The 13,330-nt window shown below is 40.7% G+C and overlaps 1 protein-coding gene across 2 annotated transcripts in view; it reads left to right on the plus strand.

The window, feature by feature from the left end:
- LOC150075075 (coronin-2B-like) overlaps nucleotides 1-13,330 on the plus strand; it is a 432,519-nt gene that overhangs the window by 139,212 nt on the left and 279,977 nt on the right. The gene's annotated exons all lie outside the window — the stretch shown is intronic.

The following is a 13,330-nucleotide window of genomic DNA, read 5'->3' on the forward strand; positions in this document are numbered from 1 at the left end:
TTCATTAGTAATGATAAGGTCAAGAATATTCTCATCCCTAGTACTTTCTCCAACATACTGGTACGAATAATAATCATCTAGTTTATTTTAAAAATTTTTTCCCATTATGAGTTTTCCTCCCACTTATTCCAGTCATTCTGGGGCACATTAACGTCACCCATAATAAGACATTCACGCTTGCTTTCCCATTCGATCTGTATATAATGACTCTTGTCATATTCTTCACAGTCTTCTGGTCTGTAAATTACTCCAAGTCTCAATGTTCTTTGCTTCTGTCAAACTCACACCACACAGATTCTATGCTGGATGTAACTTCAGACTCAGCAAAAGCTCTTTTTGCACTCAGTTTGCTTTTGATAAGAAGCATAATCCCTCCAACCCTTCTACCTTCCCTAAATACATTACACATAACATAACCATAGCAGAACTCATCATCACCAATTTCCGGGTGGTACCACATTTCTGTTAGCCCTATTATATCAGCTTTAGTTGGCGTAAGCAAGAGTTCAAATTCAGCCATTTTATTGACAACCCTCCTGACATTACTGTATCCACAGTTGAGATTAAGTAATCTTCTATAGTTCACTCCCCTGACATACCCCTTGAAGATATTTAGATTTGTATCTCAAACTTTATCTTCCTCATTTGAAACATTGCTACCCTCAGAACATCTTATCAACATCGGCTGTTGTGGCAACAAACATAAATTCATGAGGTGAAATTTCTTATACTATTTCTGTTAATATCTGCATATAATATTGTGAATTTATTATTAGTTTTATTTCTTTTATTTATTATAATTTTTTTTTTTTTTTTTTGTATGCAGCCAGATCTCGCATAATGCAAATCTGATTAACATGTTTCTCAGTTACTGCTATTTTAAAAAATTATATCACTTTTCACTTTACACGATGCAAATTACCAGTTAACGTGATTTTTTTAATGTGATAGTTGAAAAAGATTTTAGTTGCTTGCTAAACTTACTGTGCGTCAGATAGGCAACAAACAAGCTTTTGCCCATTGCCTGCCTCAGTGTGGTCCATCAGCCATTGGAAGCAGACGTATTATCTCCTGCTAATAGAGTAATGTGCAGACTTACATTTAATAATTAGAATTTTTAAATGCAAAAACAAAAAACAAAAAAATATTAATTTTTAAATGATCCAGATGAAAATGTTACCGTAAAGGATATAATGCTAAAAGAACTAGATGAAATCTTTCATATCACAGAGAACCTCAAACAAAAGGTTTGAGATTCTCTGCAATAGTTATTTCGCCAGGGCCTAGAGAAAATTGCTGTCAGTTATCAGAAATTGATTGATGAAAAAAAGAAAGCCAACACTGTTCAAATGACTTTTCAAATAGTTTCTTCATTGTGTATTTTATGCAATAAACATTTAATTCTATAATTATTTACATTATCTTTTACATGGTATACAGTTAAAAAGTTATTTAAAAGGAATTTTTAAAATTCTTTATGGATATTCCTGAAGGTCGCGGACCAATTATAATTTTTCCTATTTTATATTTGATTAATGCATTTCCGTTTTTGCGCGATACACTTGTGGGATGAATTAATTTTGTTAATTGAGGCTAGCCTGTATATTTTTTGTATATATTTGTATATATATTTGTCTGGTCCATTAAAATTCTATAAATCCGAAATCTGTTATGTCCGGGTCCGTTAAATCGAGGGTTTACTGTATAGGAATTTTGCTAGGAGGTGATTATCCCTTTCTATAAGGCACCTGTATGCAGTACTCAAGGTCAGGCCACACCTTGAGTACTGCATACAGGTCTGAAGGCCTCATTTTAGGAAGGATGTAGAGTTGCTAGAATGAGTACAGAGAAGGGCCAAAAGATTGGTGAGAGGAACAAAGTGGTGCACTTACCAAGAGAGTCTTAAATTCTGCAAGTTGCAGCATCTGGAGACTAGACACCTGCAAGGTGATCTGATTGAGGTGTACAAGGCCTTGAATGGTTTGAGCAGGCTCAGTGCTAATGGGATACTTTCACTTTCTCAGATTAAGAACCTGAGGGGGCATAGATTCAAATTAAGGAAAGACAGTTGTAGAATAGATGTGCCAAAGTTTGTGTTTAGACAGCAGGTAGTTGATTGCTTAAATAAATTTAAAGCTGAACTAGACAAACATTTGGAATGACCGGATGAGTGAAGTGGGAAGTTTTTTTTTTTTTTGGCTGATGCTCTGTAAGCTGGCTTTCTTCCATCATGTGCCTCAATAATGCTAATATCCTGACTATATATGTAATATACGATACATATAGGGAACAATGGTCAATTCAATGGTAAGCTCAAATGCAAAATAAACTCCATCAGATTAAATCTCTATCACAGTTATGGACCTCCAGCTTTCGTGTAAGTAGAAAGAAGGAAGTAATCTTAACCAGAGCACCAATTGACCACAGTGTGAACTTGCTCACCTTTATCTCTTCACAAGTAATGACCCTCCACAATGCACACAATGCAACTCTCCGCTTACAATGAAATATATTCTTGTTGAATGTGCTTTGTACACCAGTGCCCGACAAGTCTCATTAAGCTTTCTGCCCTAACCTTAAAGAACCCCTGACACTCAACCATATCATAGGTAATGATGCTAATCTGCTAGAGTTTTCCACTTTATCAAACAGATAAAATTACATTGAATGTTTTTAACTGATGTCATAGTAATTACGATGCATATGTATCATTCATACCACCGATAGGTGCAATATGGCCGAAGTAGCACCTGTACCAAAAAAAAGAATAACAATAACTGAGACCAAAAGGGTTCACTTGCCATCCAAGACAAGGTAATCAACACCAGGAAGTGTACATTACCAAGTTCCTCGGAGTAATCGTTGATGTCAGCTGGCCCCAGAAACAATCCAACATGTCATTGCAGGACGCAGGGTGATCACCCAGATGGTGTACACTCACAGACACAATCAGATGGCCAGATAATACATTTGAAGCTAGCACAAAAATTCCTGCTGATCAAATAAAGTTTACTGTATTACAAGTATGAGCCTCAGGCCATACTGGAGACCTCTACTCACTGACCATACTGGGACCGTATCATAATAACGGACAGGAGTATCATCAACAAGATGGAAATGGCTATCTACCTGATTTACATAGTGGTGTCCAATACCAGCAAATTCCAGAAAATATACAAAGAAAAGATCAGGAAGTACTCAGACCTAAGAAAGGAAGTCAAAGAAATGTGGCATATGGAACAAATAATGACCATCCTGGTCACCTGACAACCACTGTCATGGTGCCAAAGAGCAGCCATAAGAACTTAGCAGCAATAGGCCTCACAGAGAACACGTACATGGAACTCCAGAAAGCCTTGACCAACAGTAATAATAACAACCAGATTCAGCCAACCATCCCATGCACTTGGTACTAGTATCTTTTATGTGGAGAAAAAAATCCTATAAAAGGAGAAAAAGTTTTTAAAAAAAATAATAACACTGACACACTTCGTAGAAGCAACCATGGTGAAATAGAAGACTACCATCAAGGTCGAGAACATCATGACCTGACCGATCCCCATCAGAAGAGGAATCTTTCAGGGAGATGCCGTGAGCCCACTATGATTCTGTTTAGCAACAACAAGTACGGATATACCCTAAAAGAATGGAGGAAGAACCTGTATGCCCTCCCTCACCTGATGAATGTGGATGACATCAAGTTCTGTGCCGTAACTGAGAATCAACTCTAATAGCTACTCCGGATCACTGAAGAGTTCAGCACTTACTTCAGAATGCATTGAGGACATTCAGTTGGATGAAACTACCAGCTAAAGACTGGTGAAGAAATTGAGGCATGACAGGGGGAGAGACCTACAGATATCTGGGGATGATGCAGACTCTCCAGTTAAAACAGAGGTTAAAGCGCACCTGACTAAAAAATACCATCAAAGACTGAGAAGCCTTCTAAAGTCAAAGTTGAATATCAGGAACATGGTCACAGCCATGAACACTTATGCGGTCCCAGTACTAACGTAATCTTTCAGGATCATAGATTGGACCAACCAACACCTAGCTGGAGAAGATTATGAGATTGACAAGGATAATGACCACCAAGATCCGCCAGCACCACCTGAAGTCGGCCATCAATAGACTGATCATTGCCTGGAAAGAAGCAGGGCACTGACCGACCTTATTGACCAGAGAAAGGCGATCAAAAACAGAAAGATGGGCAAAGGAGGCACTCTATAGCAGACACCACAAAGATCTCCATCAATAGTAAATAGATAACATAACCTGAGATTGAAGGGTTCGCTTGCCATTCAAGACCAGGTAATCAACACCAGAAACTACAGGAAATACATCACCAAGGACCACAGAGTGACAGATGACACAGGTCAACAATGCCACCTGGCCCCAGAAACAGTCCAGCACATCACCATGGGATGCAGGGTGATCACCCAAATGGTAAACACTCACAGGCACATCCAGGCGACCAGGGTAATACATCAGATTTTAGCCAAAAAATGCCAGTATCAAAGAAAGTGTATCGTATTGCAAGTATTAACCCCAGGCTGTACTAGACAACCTACTTACAAACTATACTCTGACTGTGTCATAATGATGGACAAGTCAATCCCGCACAGCAGAACATATATAACCCTTAACGACAATAAGGAAACGATTACTTACTTGATGGACATAATGGTGCCCAGCAGCCTCCAGAAAATCTACAAGGAAAAGATCAGACATACACAGAACTAAGACAGGAAGTCAAAGAAATATGACATGGACATGTATTTTTGTAAAGGGCAGTTCCTAGAATGTCTGTTCAGCTCTGCCTCGTATCTCTGTGAAGAACAGTATCACTACAAATGGGCCAGATATGTGTGTGACGTAGGTTTGTGTGTATTATGTGTGTGTGTGTTTTCTGTTGCTGTGACTGGCCACTTGGCTACCCAAAAGCATCAGTCACCCAGAGATAGATGATTCTGGGTACTCGTTCACACCACGGGAAGGTGGGCTAGTCCTATTAAAGCACGTACCATCTCAAAAGAGACTCTGACTCACCTGATGTTGTCCAAAGGTGGGCCAGGTTCCTCTGGGGGCCCATTCCAGAGGAAAAGGGAGGAAAAGAAAAGAGAAAGATAGAGAGAGGGGGAAAAAATCCCATGTAATAGAGAAAAAAAAAAAAAAAGTGAGAGAGAGAGAGAGAAGCTCCACTGGTGGAGAGCGGGGAGGAAAAAGAGAAAAAAAAGTACGCTAGTGCAGAGCGTGAAGAGAAAATGAGAAAAATTTTTAAAAAATAATAAAAACAAATATAGATAATTAAAAAAAATTAGATTAGTAAAATAAAATATTTAAGCTGCTGTCTGGGGATCCCCATTCATAGCCTGTGTTATTCTGTAGGAGGCTTTCCTGCACATGAATACTTGCGTCAAGAAGTTCTGGAAGGCAGCCTGGTTCTCTGGTGTCTGTAGCAGAATGTCCAATTGGTTTTCAGTGACAGGGATGGTATTTGTTAGGTCTTGCCTCGGGTCCTCGGAAAGAGTGCACTCAAAGAGAAGGTGGAACCAATTCTCCTTGGCCCTGGAGTAGCAAACGTCTATGGGTATTAGGCCGAGTTGGAAAAGCTTCTCGTTCAGTGAGCCATGCCCGATGTCTAGGAATGATGTCTCAAGAGTTATATAGAGCCATGCCCAATGACTAGGAATGATGTCTCAAGAGTTATAGAGAGTCACTTCTACGCTGACTTAGAGGAGGGGAAAGTCACATCTGGCAGGAATCTTCTTGTAACTGCTCCCTTGGTGAAAGTGTCCCATCTTGTCTACCAGATGTTTATCATATCATTATAACAGTGTGTTCTCTCTCTCTCTCTCTGCCTTAGGGTCAGCGTCTAGGTTTAGCTCAGCGTCTAAGATCTTGGTCGGAATTTTCTTGTTGATTCTAAAGGTCAAGCCACGGAAGGACCAGTGGAAGGGTCCCAGCTAAGACCTGGATATTGTCCTGCATATCCTGTGGTAGCCAGAAGCATTGTATAGAGTCTAATTTGCCTATCATTTTTACCAATCTAGCTCGGTGGAACCAAGCACCTGCAGCATACGACACGATCAGAAGGAAGACAGCTTTATAGTACAGCTGAAGCAACCGCTTGGACAGGTCCCATTCATTCCTGGTGATTCTGATGATTGAGCCTGAAAATTTTTTCACCTTGGAGCTGAGATGGATGAGGTGGGGGGGTGAAAGCATAATTTATGATTAAGAACCACTCCTAGCACAGTGGTCTGTATGACAATGGGGAGTTGTACCCCAGAGACTTTAACTTGCGGAGGCTGCCTGAGGTCCAACTTATTTTTAAAGAGCATCATTTTAGTCTTGCTGGGATTTATCTGTAGTTTATTTAGTGCGGCCTAGGGGGAGAGGTCATCAAGGACCCAATTAGCATTGTCTTCTATGGCTTTGCGAGAGCAGCTGGACACCACGATCGTGAGGTCTTCTGCAAAAGCAACAATCTTGGTATTGGCAAAGGAGTGGGAAAGCCAGTCTTGTAGGATCATGTTCCACGTGAGAGGTCCCAGGACTGAGCCTTCAGGGCACCCCGAGCGATTAACCTGGAGACTTGGTGGTATTTTGACTTTAGAATTACTGTTCTTTCTGAAAAGTAGCTTTGGAAAAGTTTATAGAGATGGCTGGAACAGGAGGCTGTCCGGAGGCATGCCAGAGTGCTGCCCCACCAGACAGTGTCAAACGCGCCCTCGAAGTCAATTAAGATGGCAAGTTCAAATTTTGCTTTAGAATTTTCTATGTGCAGAACTAGATCGAAGAGAGCCTCCTCACAGGATTGTCCTGGAGTGAATCCATACTGGCAGGTGGAGAGCAGATTCTGTTCTTGAGAGCTGTGGTCCTAAGTGCCATTAGCCGCTCCAGTATTGTGCCAAAGTTTGCAAGCAGCACAATTAGACCGTGAGAACGTGGGTCAGTAGAGTTTTTGTGCAGCTTCTTAATGAGTCTCAGTAGCGAGATCTTCCAGTCCACAGGAAAACATCCCCCCCCCCCCAAAGACATTTGTTGTATAGTGTAAGAGTATATACTCCGGTCAAAGCTTGTAGAGACGGAGGATAAACTGTATTCGATGAGATCTAATCCTGGACATTTTTGGATGTTAATATTTTGGAGAACTGCTGATAATTCTTCCAAGGTGAAAGGTTCTGTGGTTTCATCTGATTCATAACTGTTGTTTGCTGTACTAATAGCAATATGTTCAGACAAGTCCTGAGCAGTGTCGTCTGGTGGAAATAGCTTATCAAGGATGTGATTGACTCAGTCCTGCCAGTTGGAAGTCTCCTGTGAGTCTGCAGTCACTGTGCTGAAGATGTCCGGGGTGTAGGTTTTGTCCTACACGATCTTGTAGACTAGGCCCCACGGATTCGTCCTACCAGATTCTCTGACAAAATCAGACCATGTTGCCTTCTTCCTTGCTGCAATAGCCTTTGTGTATTCATTTTTCTTAGCGATGTAGTCGCTGTATATTCGTGCTACTTCTGGGGCTGGCCAGTTACGGTGTTGCTGGTAAAATCGGCAAGCTTAGTGGACAGATCATCTAAGCAAGATGAGTTCCCGAGTCCAAGGGCATACAGTGGGATGGAAGACTTTCTTTTTTACAGATTTATAAGAGGCCTTCAGGACAGCTTGCCGCAGGGTGGTAACTAATTCGTCAGCAGTGCATATGCTGTATTGGGTTGGATTCGTGAGAGGGAAATCTGAGACAATAGACCTTTCGAAAGCTTCCCAGTCAGCATTTCTGATGAAAAATCTGACAAAATCCGATATCCTAGTTTCGTTGGTGTTTATAGTTGTAGTTAAGGTTACGGAGAACAGGATAACTCTGTGATTGCTAATTGTCCAGTTGGGAATGACTTAATGACTTCCCAATTGGAGACTAGAGGGCTACGTTTCCTTGTGGAAATGGTGACTAGGTTGATTGTGGATCGTTAGGTTCCTGCTGTTGATGAAGTCATCAACCAGCATTTCCCGGGCATTGGTAGTCGAACTGAACCAGAATGGTGATTTTGCATTGGCATCAGTGGCTGTGAGGAGTGATTCGGGGCTGATGAAGTCCAGGGCGTACTCCAAGAAGTTAGAAGAAATATGGCATATGTAACAAGTAATGACCATCCTAATCACCGTGTCAACCACTGACACGTTGCCGAAGACCCTCCATAAGAATCTAGCTGCAGTAGGCCTCCCAGAGAACACTTGCATTCAACTCCAGAAAGCTGTGATTGTGATTACCTTGACCAACAGTAATAACAACAATAATGGTATCCGGACACAATGGCCGTCCGGGCTAGCCGGGTGGGTCAAGTGCCTGCCTGGCAACCCAAAGGTCGCAGGTTCGATTCCTGCCTCAGGCTTGGATCAGAGTACTGCAAAAACCTTGGGAGGTGCATTATGGCCACAGAATCCCATGCGCCAACAACTACCAAAAAAAAAAAAAAAAAAAATCCGGACACAACCAACAACCCATTGCATTTTGTCTTATTACCTGTCACGGTGTGGAAAAAATCCCATAAAGCAGTAAAAGTTCTTAATTAATAATAATAATAATGTTAGTCATCTTCCACTAGGTGGAAGATGACTCTCATCAACCGGTGAAATACCACCACTTTGCTTATTGGAGGCTTGAAGTGGTGGAACCCATGTTTAGTCTCTAGAGCTAAGTTCTGGTCAACCCTTCCCTATCTCTTCCATCATGCAGTATGACTGATGACTTTTGAGGTTATGATGAACGTCGTGGCAAGATCCAATATTCCTTACATTTCGAGGGTACAGCTCTAAAACGGTTTTCGCAGGCCGGCCACTAGTTAGTACACCGGACCGGACCTATTGGTAACTCTCTAGGAGGCTTCCGGATCAGCTAGATAATCTTTCTACCTCTACTCTGCCAGATAGTGACTGGAGGGAGTCCGAGTAGTGTGTATGCGGGGAGCATTGTCGAGGCCACGTTATGTCAAGGATCTGGGTATATTCTTACCACATGTACGCCATATCCAAAAATTTCATTACTTCATACAGCATGTCCCACCCACTTTTTCTTACTATTGAATACACCATGAATTGTCAAACTAATAGAGCAAGCTTAGCTGCGAAAAGATCTAAACCTCCCAAGGACTTCCTAATTCATTTCACAAATATACGTGGTCTCAATTCTAATCTCAACGATGTCCATTTCCACTTGCAGTCTGCCAAACCTCATGTACTTTTTCTGACAGAATCTCAGTTATCGGTTGATTCAACTACTGCTCATCTCAGATGCCCAAATTATTCGCTGTATAATTCCTTTCGCCTCAAAGGTGGTACTTGTGCATATATCCGTTCTGATATTCCCTGTCAGAGACTTGGCAATTTGGAATCTCCTCTCTTTGATCTTCTCTGGCTTAAAATCTCCCTACCTCATTGTGTCAAATTCATCTGTTGTCTCTACCGTTCTCCCAACTCGACTAATCACTTGGAGCTCTTTGACTTCCTCTTGTTGCAACTTGACTTTCTCCAGTCCAACTCTCCTAACAGTGAGGTAATTTCCCTTGGTGATTTTAATGTTCACAACCCCAGCTGGCTTCCGTTTTCTAGTCACACTGACCCAGCAGGTCGAGATGCTGAGGCTTTTGCAATTACTAATGACCTAGCACAGATTGTTCGTTTACCTACAATAATACCGGACAATCCTAATCATACAGCCAATACGCTCCATCTTTTTCTCACAAACAACCCTTCTAAGTACACGGTCGAAGTGAGAGCTCCTTTAGGCACTTCAGATCACAACTTGGATTATCTCTTCTCCAATGGAACCTTTATCTCATGGCTATTCCCAACCTCGTGTTGTTTGGCATTACAAGAATGCAAAATGGGATGACCTGCGAGACTTCTTTTCTTCTTTTCCTTGGTCGGATTACTGTTTCAAAAGTTCTGATGTCAACGTTTGCTCAGATCGTGTCAGTGAAATTATTCTTGCAGGAATGGAATCCTTTATCTCACACTCCACTTTAAAATCTCGTCCTTTATCTAAACCTTGGTTTTCCAATAAATGTGCTAAGGCTGTCCAAGAGAGGAATGTTGCATATCGTAATTGGCTTGTTTCTAATTCTTCAGTTTCATTTTCTGCCTACACCAAAGCTCGCAACAATTGTAAAGCAGTTATTAATCAGTCCAAACTAGAGTATAAACAGGATAAGAGTAGAAGCCTGTTCAAACTCTAGTTTGAACCCTCCCACCCCCCAGCATGAGAGCACAACAATACAAATGGCCCTCAGTCCCCAGCAGCTTTCACTCTCCCTCTTACGGCAGCGAGAGGATCAGAGTGGAAGCAGAGGGTGCTAAGAATCTCTGGGTACGACCAGGCTGCCATGCACGGAAACTGAACTTGGCCTGCTATGACGTACGATCACTCATCGGTGAAGACAGGATATTAGAGTTGGAAAAGGAATAAGAAAATGTGAATTGGAATATCATTGGTTTGGCTGAAACAAGAAGAAGAAATGAATCACTTATAAGTTTATCAAGTGGAAATTGCTGTACACCAATGGAAACAGTGAAAGGAGTGAAGGTGGAGTTGGGTTTCTGGTCCATAAAGATTTTAAAAACAATATTTTGGAATTCAAAAGTACATCACCAAGGGTGTCAAGGCTAATACTCAAGATTTCTAAGAGGTACAAGTTAAGATTATAATGATTTATGCACCAACATCGAGCCATGATGATGAAGAGGTTGAAGAAATGTACACTGAAATTGAGAGTCTTCTAGATGAGCAGAAAACCCACTACACTATTATTATGGGGGACTTCAATGCTAAGGTTGGAAAAAAGCAAAACAGCGCAGAAAGAGGAACTATAGGAAATTCTGGAATAGGTGAAAGAAATAAAAGAGGTGAAAGACTTGTGGAATTTGCAGAATCTCAAGGACTGTCAGTAATGAACACTTTTTTCATGAAAAGGGTGAACAGAAAGTGGACATGGAAGAGTCCAAATGGATTAACAACTAATGAAATTGACTTCATTCTCACTAACAGAAGATATATTGTGAATGATGTTACTGTCCTGAATAAGGTAAATGTTGGAAGTGATCACAGAATGGTAAGATGTACACTTGATATAGATGTAGGAAAGCAAAAAACTGACTTCAGTAAATAATACAAAGATCTTTGAGATAACAGAGGAGGAGAAAAAGCAGTATGTACTGGAACTTAAAAACAAGTTGGAGCTTCTGCAGACTGCTCAGGACCAAGATATCGACGAGGAATATTACAACTTTCTGAAAGTGATAAAGCCCAAGAAACCTATAGGGAAACAGAAATCCAAAGAAGAAAAAATTAGTCAAGAAACACTTGTCATGATGAACCAAAGACGACAAATGAAGAGCAAGAAAAACACTGACAGGGAGAAAATTGAGTATACTGAGTTATGCAAAGCCATTAGAAAGAGACTCAGAGAGGACATAAGAAGATTTAACACAAGAAAAGTAGAACAAGCATTAAGGGAAAACAAAGGATTTAAATCAGCAGCCATGAGCAGTAATACAGAAAGACAAATGATACTGAAACTGAAGAATAGCGATGGTGTACTTATAAACAGCAGAGAAAGCATAATTCAAATAGCAGAAGACTACTATAGAGAATTATACAATGAGCGAGGGAATGATACCAGCAGTGGGCAAGATGGATTGCAAAGTAGCAACACATACGACATACCCGATATTCTTCCTGATGAGGTAGAACATGCATTGAAGAAAATGAAGAATCGGAAAGCCCCGGGGGAAGATGAAGATACTGTAGAGTTGTTAAAATTGGGAGGAAGAGACATAACACAAAAACTGGCAAGGCTGTTCACAAAGTGCATTAGAAAAGGTGTGACGCCTAAGCAGTGGAATAATGCAATCATAGTTTTGCTGCATAAGAAAGGAGATAAATCAGAAATTGGAAATTATAGACCAATTAGCTTGTTATCCCACATCTACAAGTTGTTCACAAGGGTCATTACTAACAGATTAGAAAGAATACTTGATGAGAATCAACCGAAAGAGCAAGCTGGCTTTAGGACAGGATTCTCAACTATAGATCACCTTCATGTAATATCACAGCTAATGGAGAAAGCAAATGAATATGAAACACCATTATGCCTGGCATTTGTGGATTATGAAAAGGCATTTGACTCCATACAGCATAAGGCAATGTTTCGGGCACTGGAAAGACAAGGCATAGATATCCCATATATTATGATTTTGAAGAAAATATATGAGAGTGCTACCTCCTTTATTAGACTAGACAAAGACAGTAGCAAATTTAAAATCGAGAAAGGAATTCGACAAGGAGACACAATATCTCCAAAGCTGTTTACTGCTGCCCTTGAGGAAGCTTTCAGAAGATTAGACTGGTCGCAGAAAGGAGTCAGTGTGAACGAAGAGTACCTAAACCGTTTACGATTTGCAGATGACATTGTGGTTATAAGCCACGATCCCAAAGAATTAGAGGAAAATCTTAATCAGTTATGCACAGTTAGTAAGGATTTTGGACTAAAGATGAATATGGCTAAAACAAAAGTAATGATGAACAAGTATGCCACAGAAAGGGAAATAATGATTGAAGGAGCAGTAATTGAAAAGGTGGAGTCATATATTATCTGGGACAAGTTATTAGCTGTAATAATGATAGATGGCTAGAAGTCAAGAGAAGAATAAATTTTGGATGGATAGCATTCAGGAAATATAGTCACATACTGAAGAGCAATATCCCAGTTTGTCTGAAACGTAAAATAATGAATCAGTGTATACTCCCCACCATGACTTATATAAGTGAAACTTGGGCACTCACCAAAAGAATGGAAGAGAAGCTGAGAACTACACAGCGAAGAATGGAACGAATTATATTGGGAATCAGACTGTTAGATAAGAAGAGAAACACGTGGATTAGGCAGCAAACTCAAGTAAAGGACATTCTTATCAAAACTAAAGAACTAAAATGGTCTTGGGCAGGACACATAGCTCGAAGACATGATGACAGATGGACTAAGAAAATAACAGAATGGTATCCAAGAGGAGCTAGAAGAAAACCTAGAAGACAAAGTCGGAGATGGATAGATGAAATTCATGAGTTTTTGGGTAGTAAATGGATGGCCAGTGCTCAAAACAGAAGGAACTGGAAAGTTGCTGGAGTGGCCTTCATCCTGCAGTGGATTGAAAATGGCTGATGATGATGAAGAGTAGAAAACTTGCTTCTTGCCCTAATGGTAGCCGAGCATTCTGGTCTCTTGCCAAAGCTACTGGCCGCAACTTTTGCCCATCTCTGCTCCCACCTCTGTCC

This window comes from Mastigoproctus giganteus, chromosome 14, assembly GCF_048544385.1.
Source record: "Mastigoproctus giganteus isolate SK-2022 chromosome 14, ASM4854438v1, whole genome shotgun sequence".
Classification (NCBI taxonomy): domain Eukaryota; kingdom Metazoa; phylum Arthropoda; class Arachnida; order Uropygi; family Thelyphonidae; genus Mastigoproctus; species Mastigoproctus giganteus.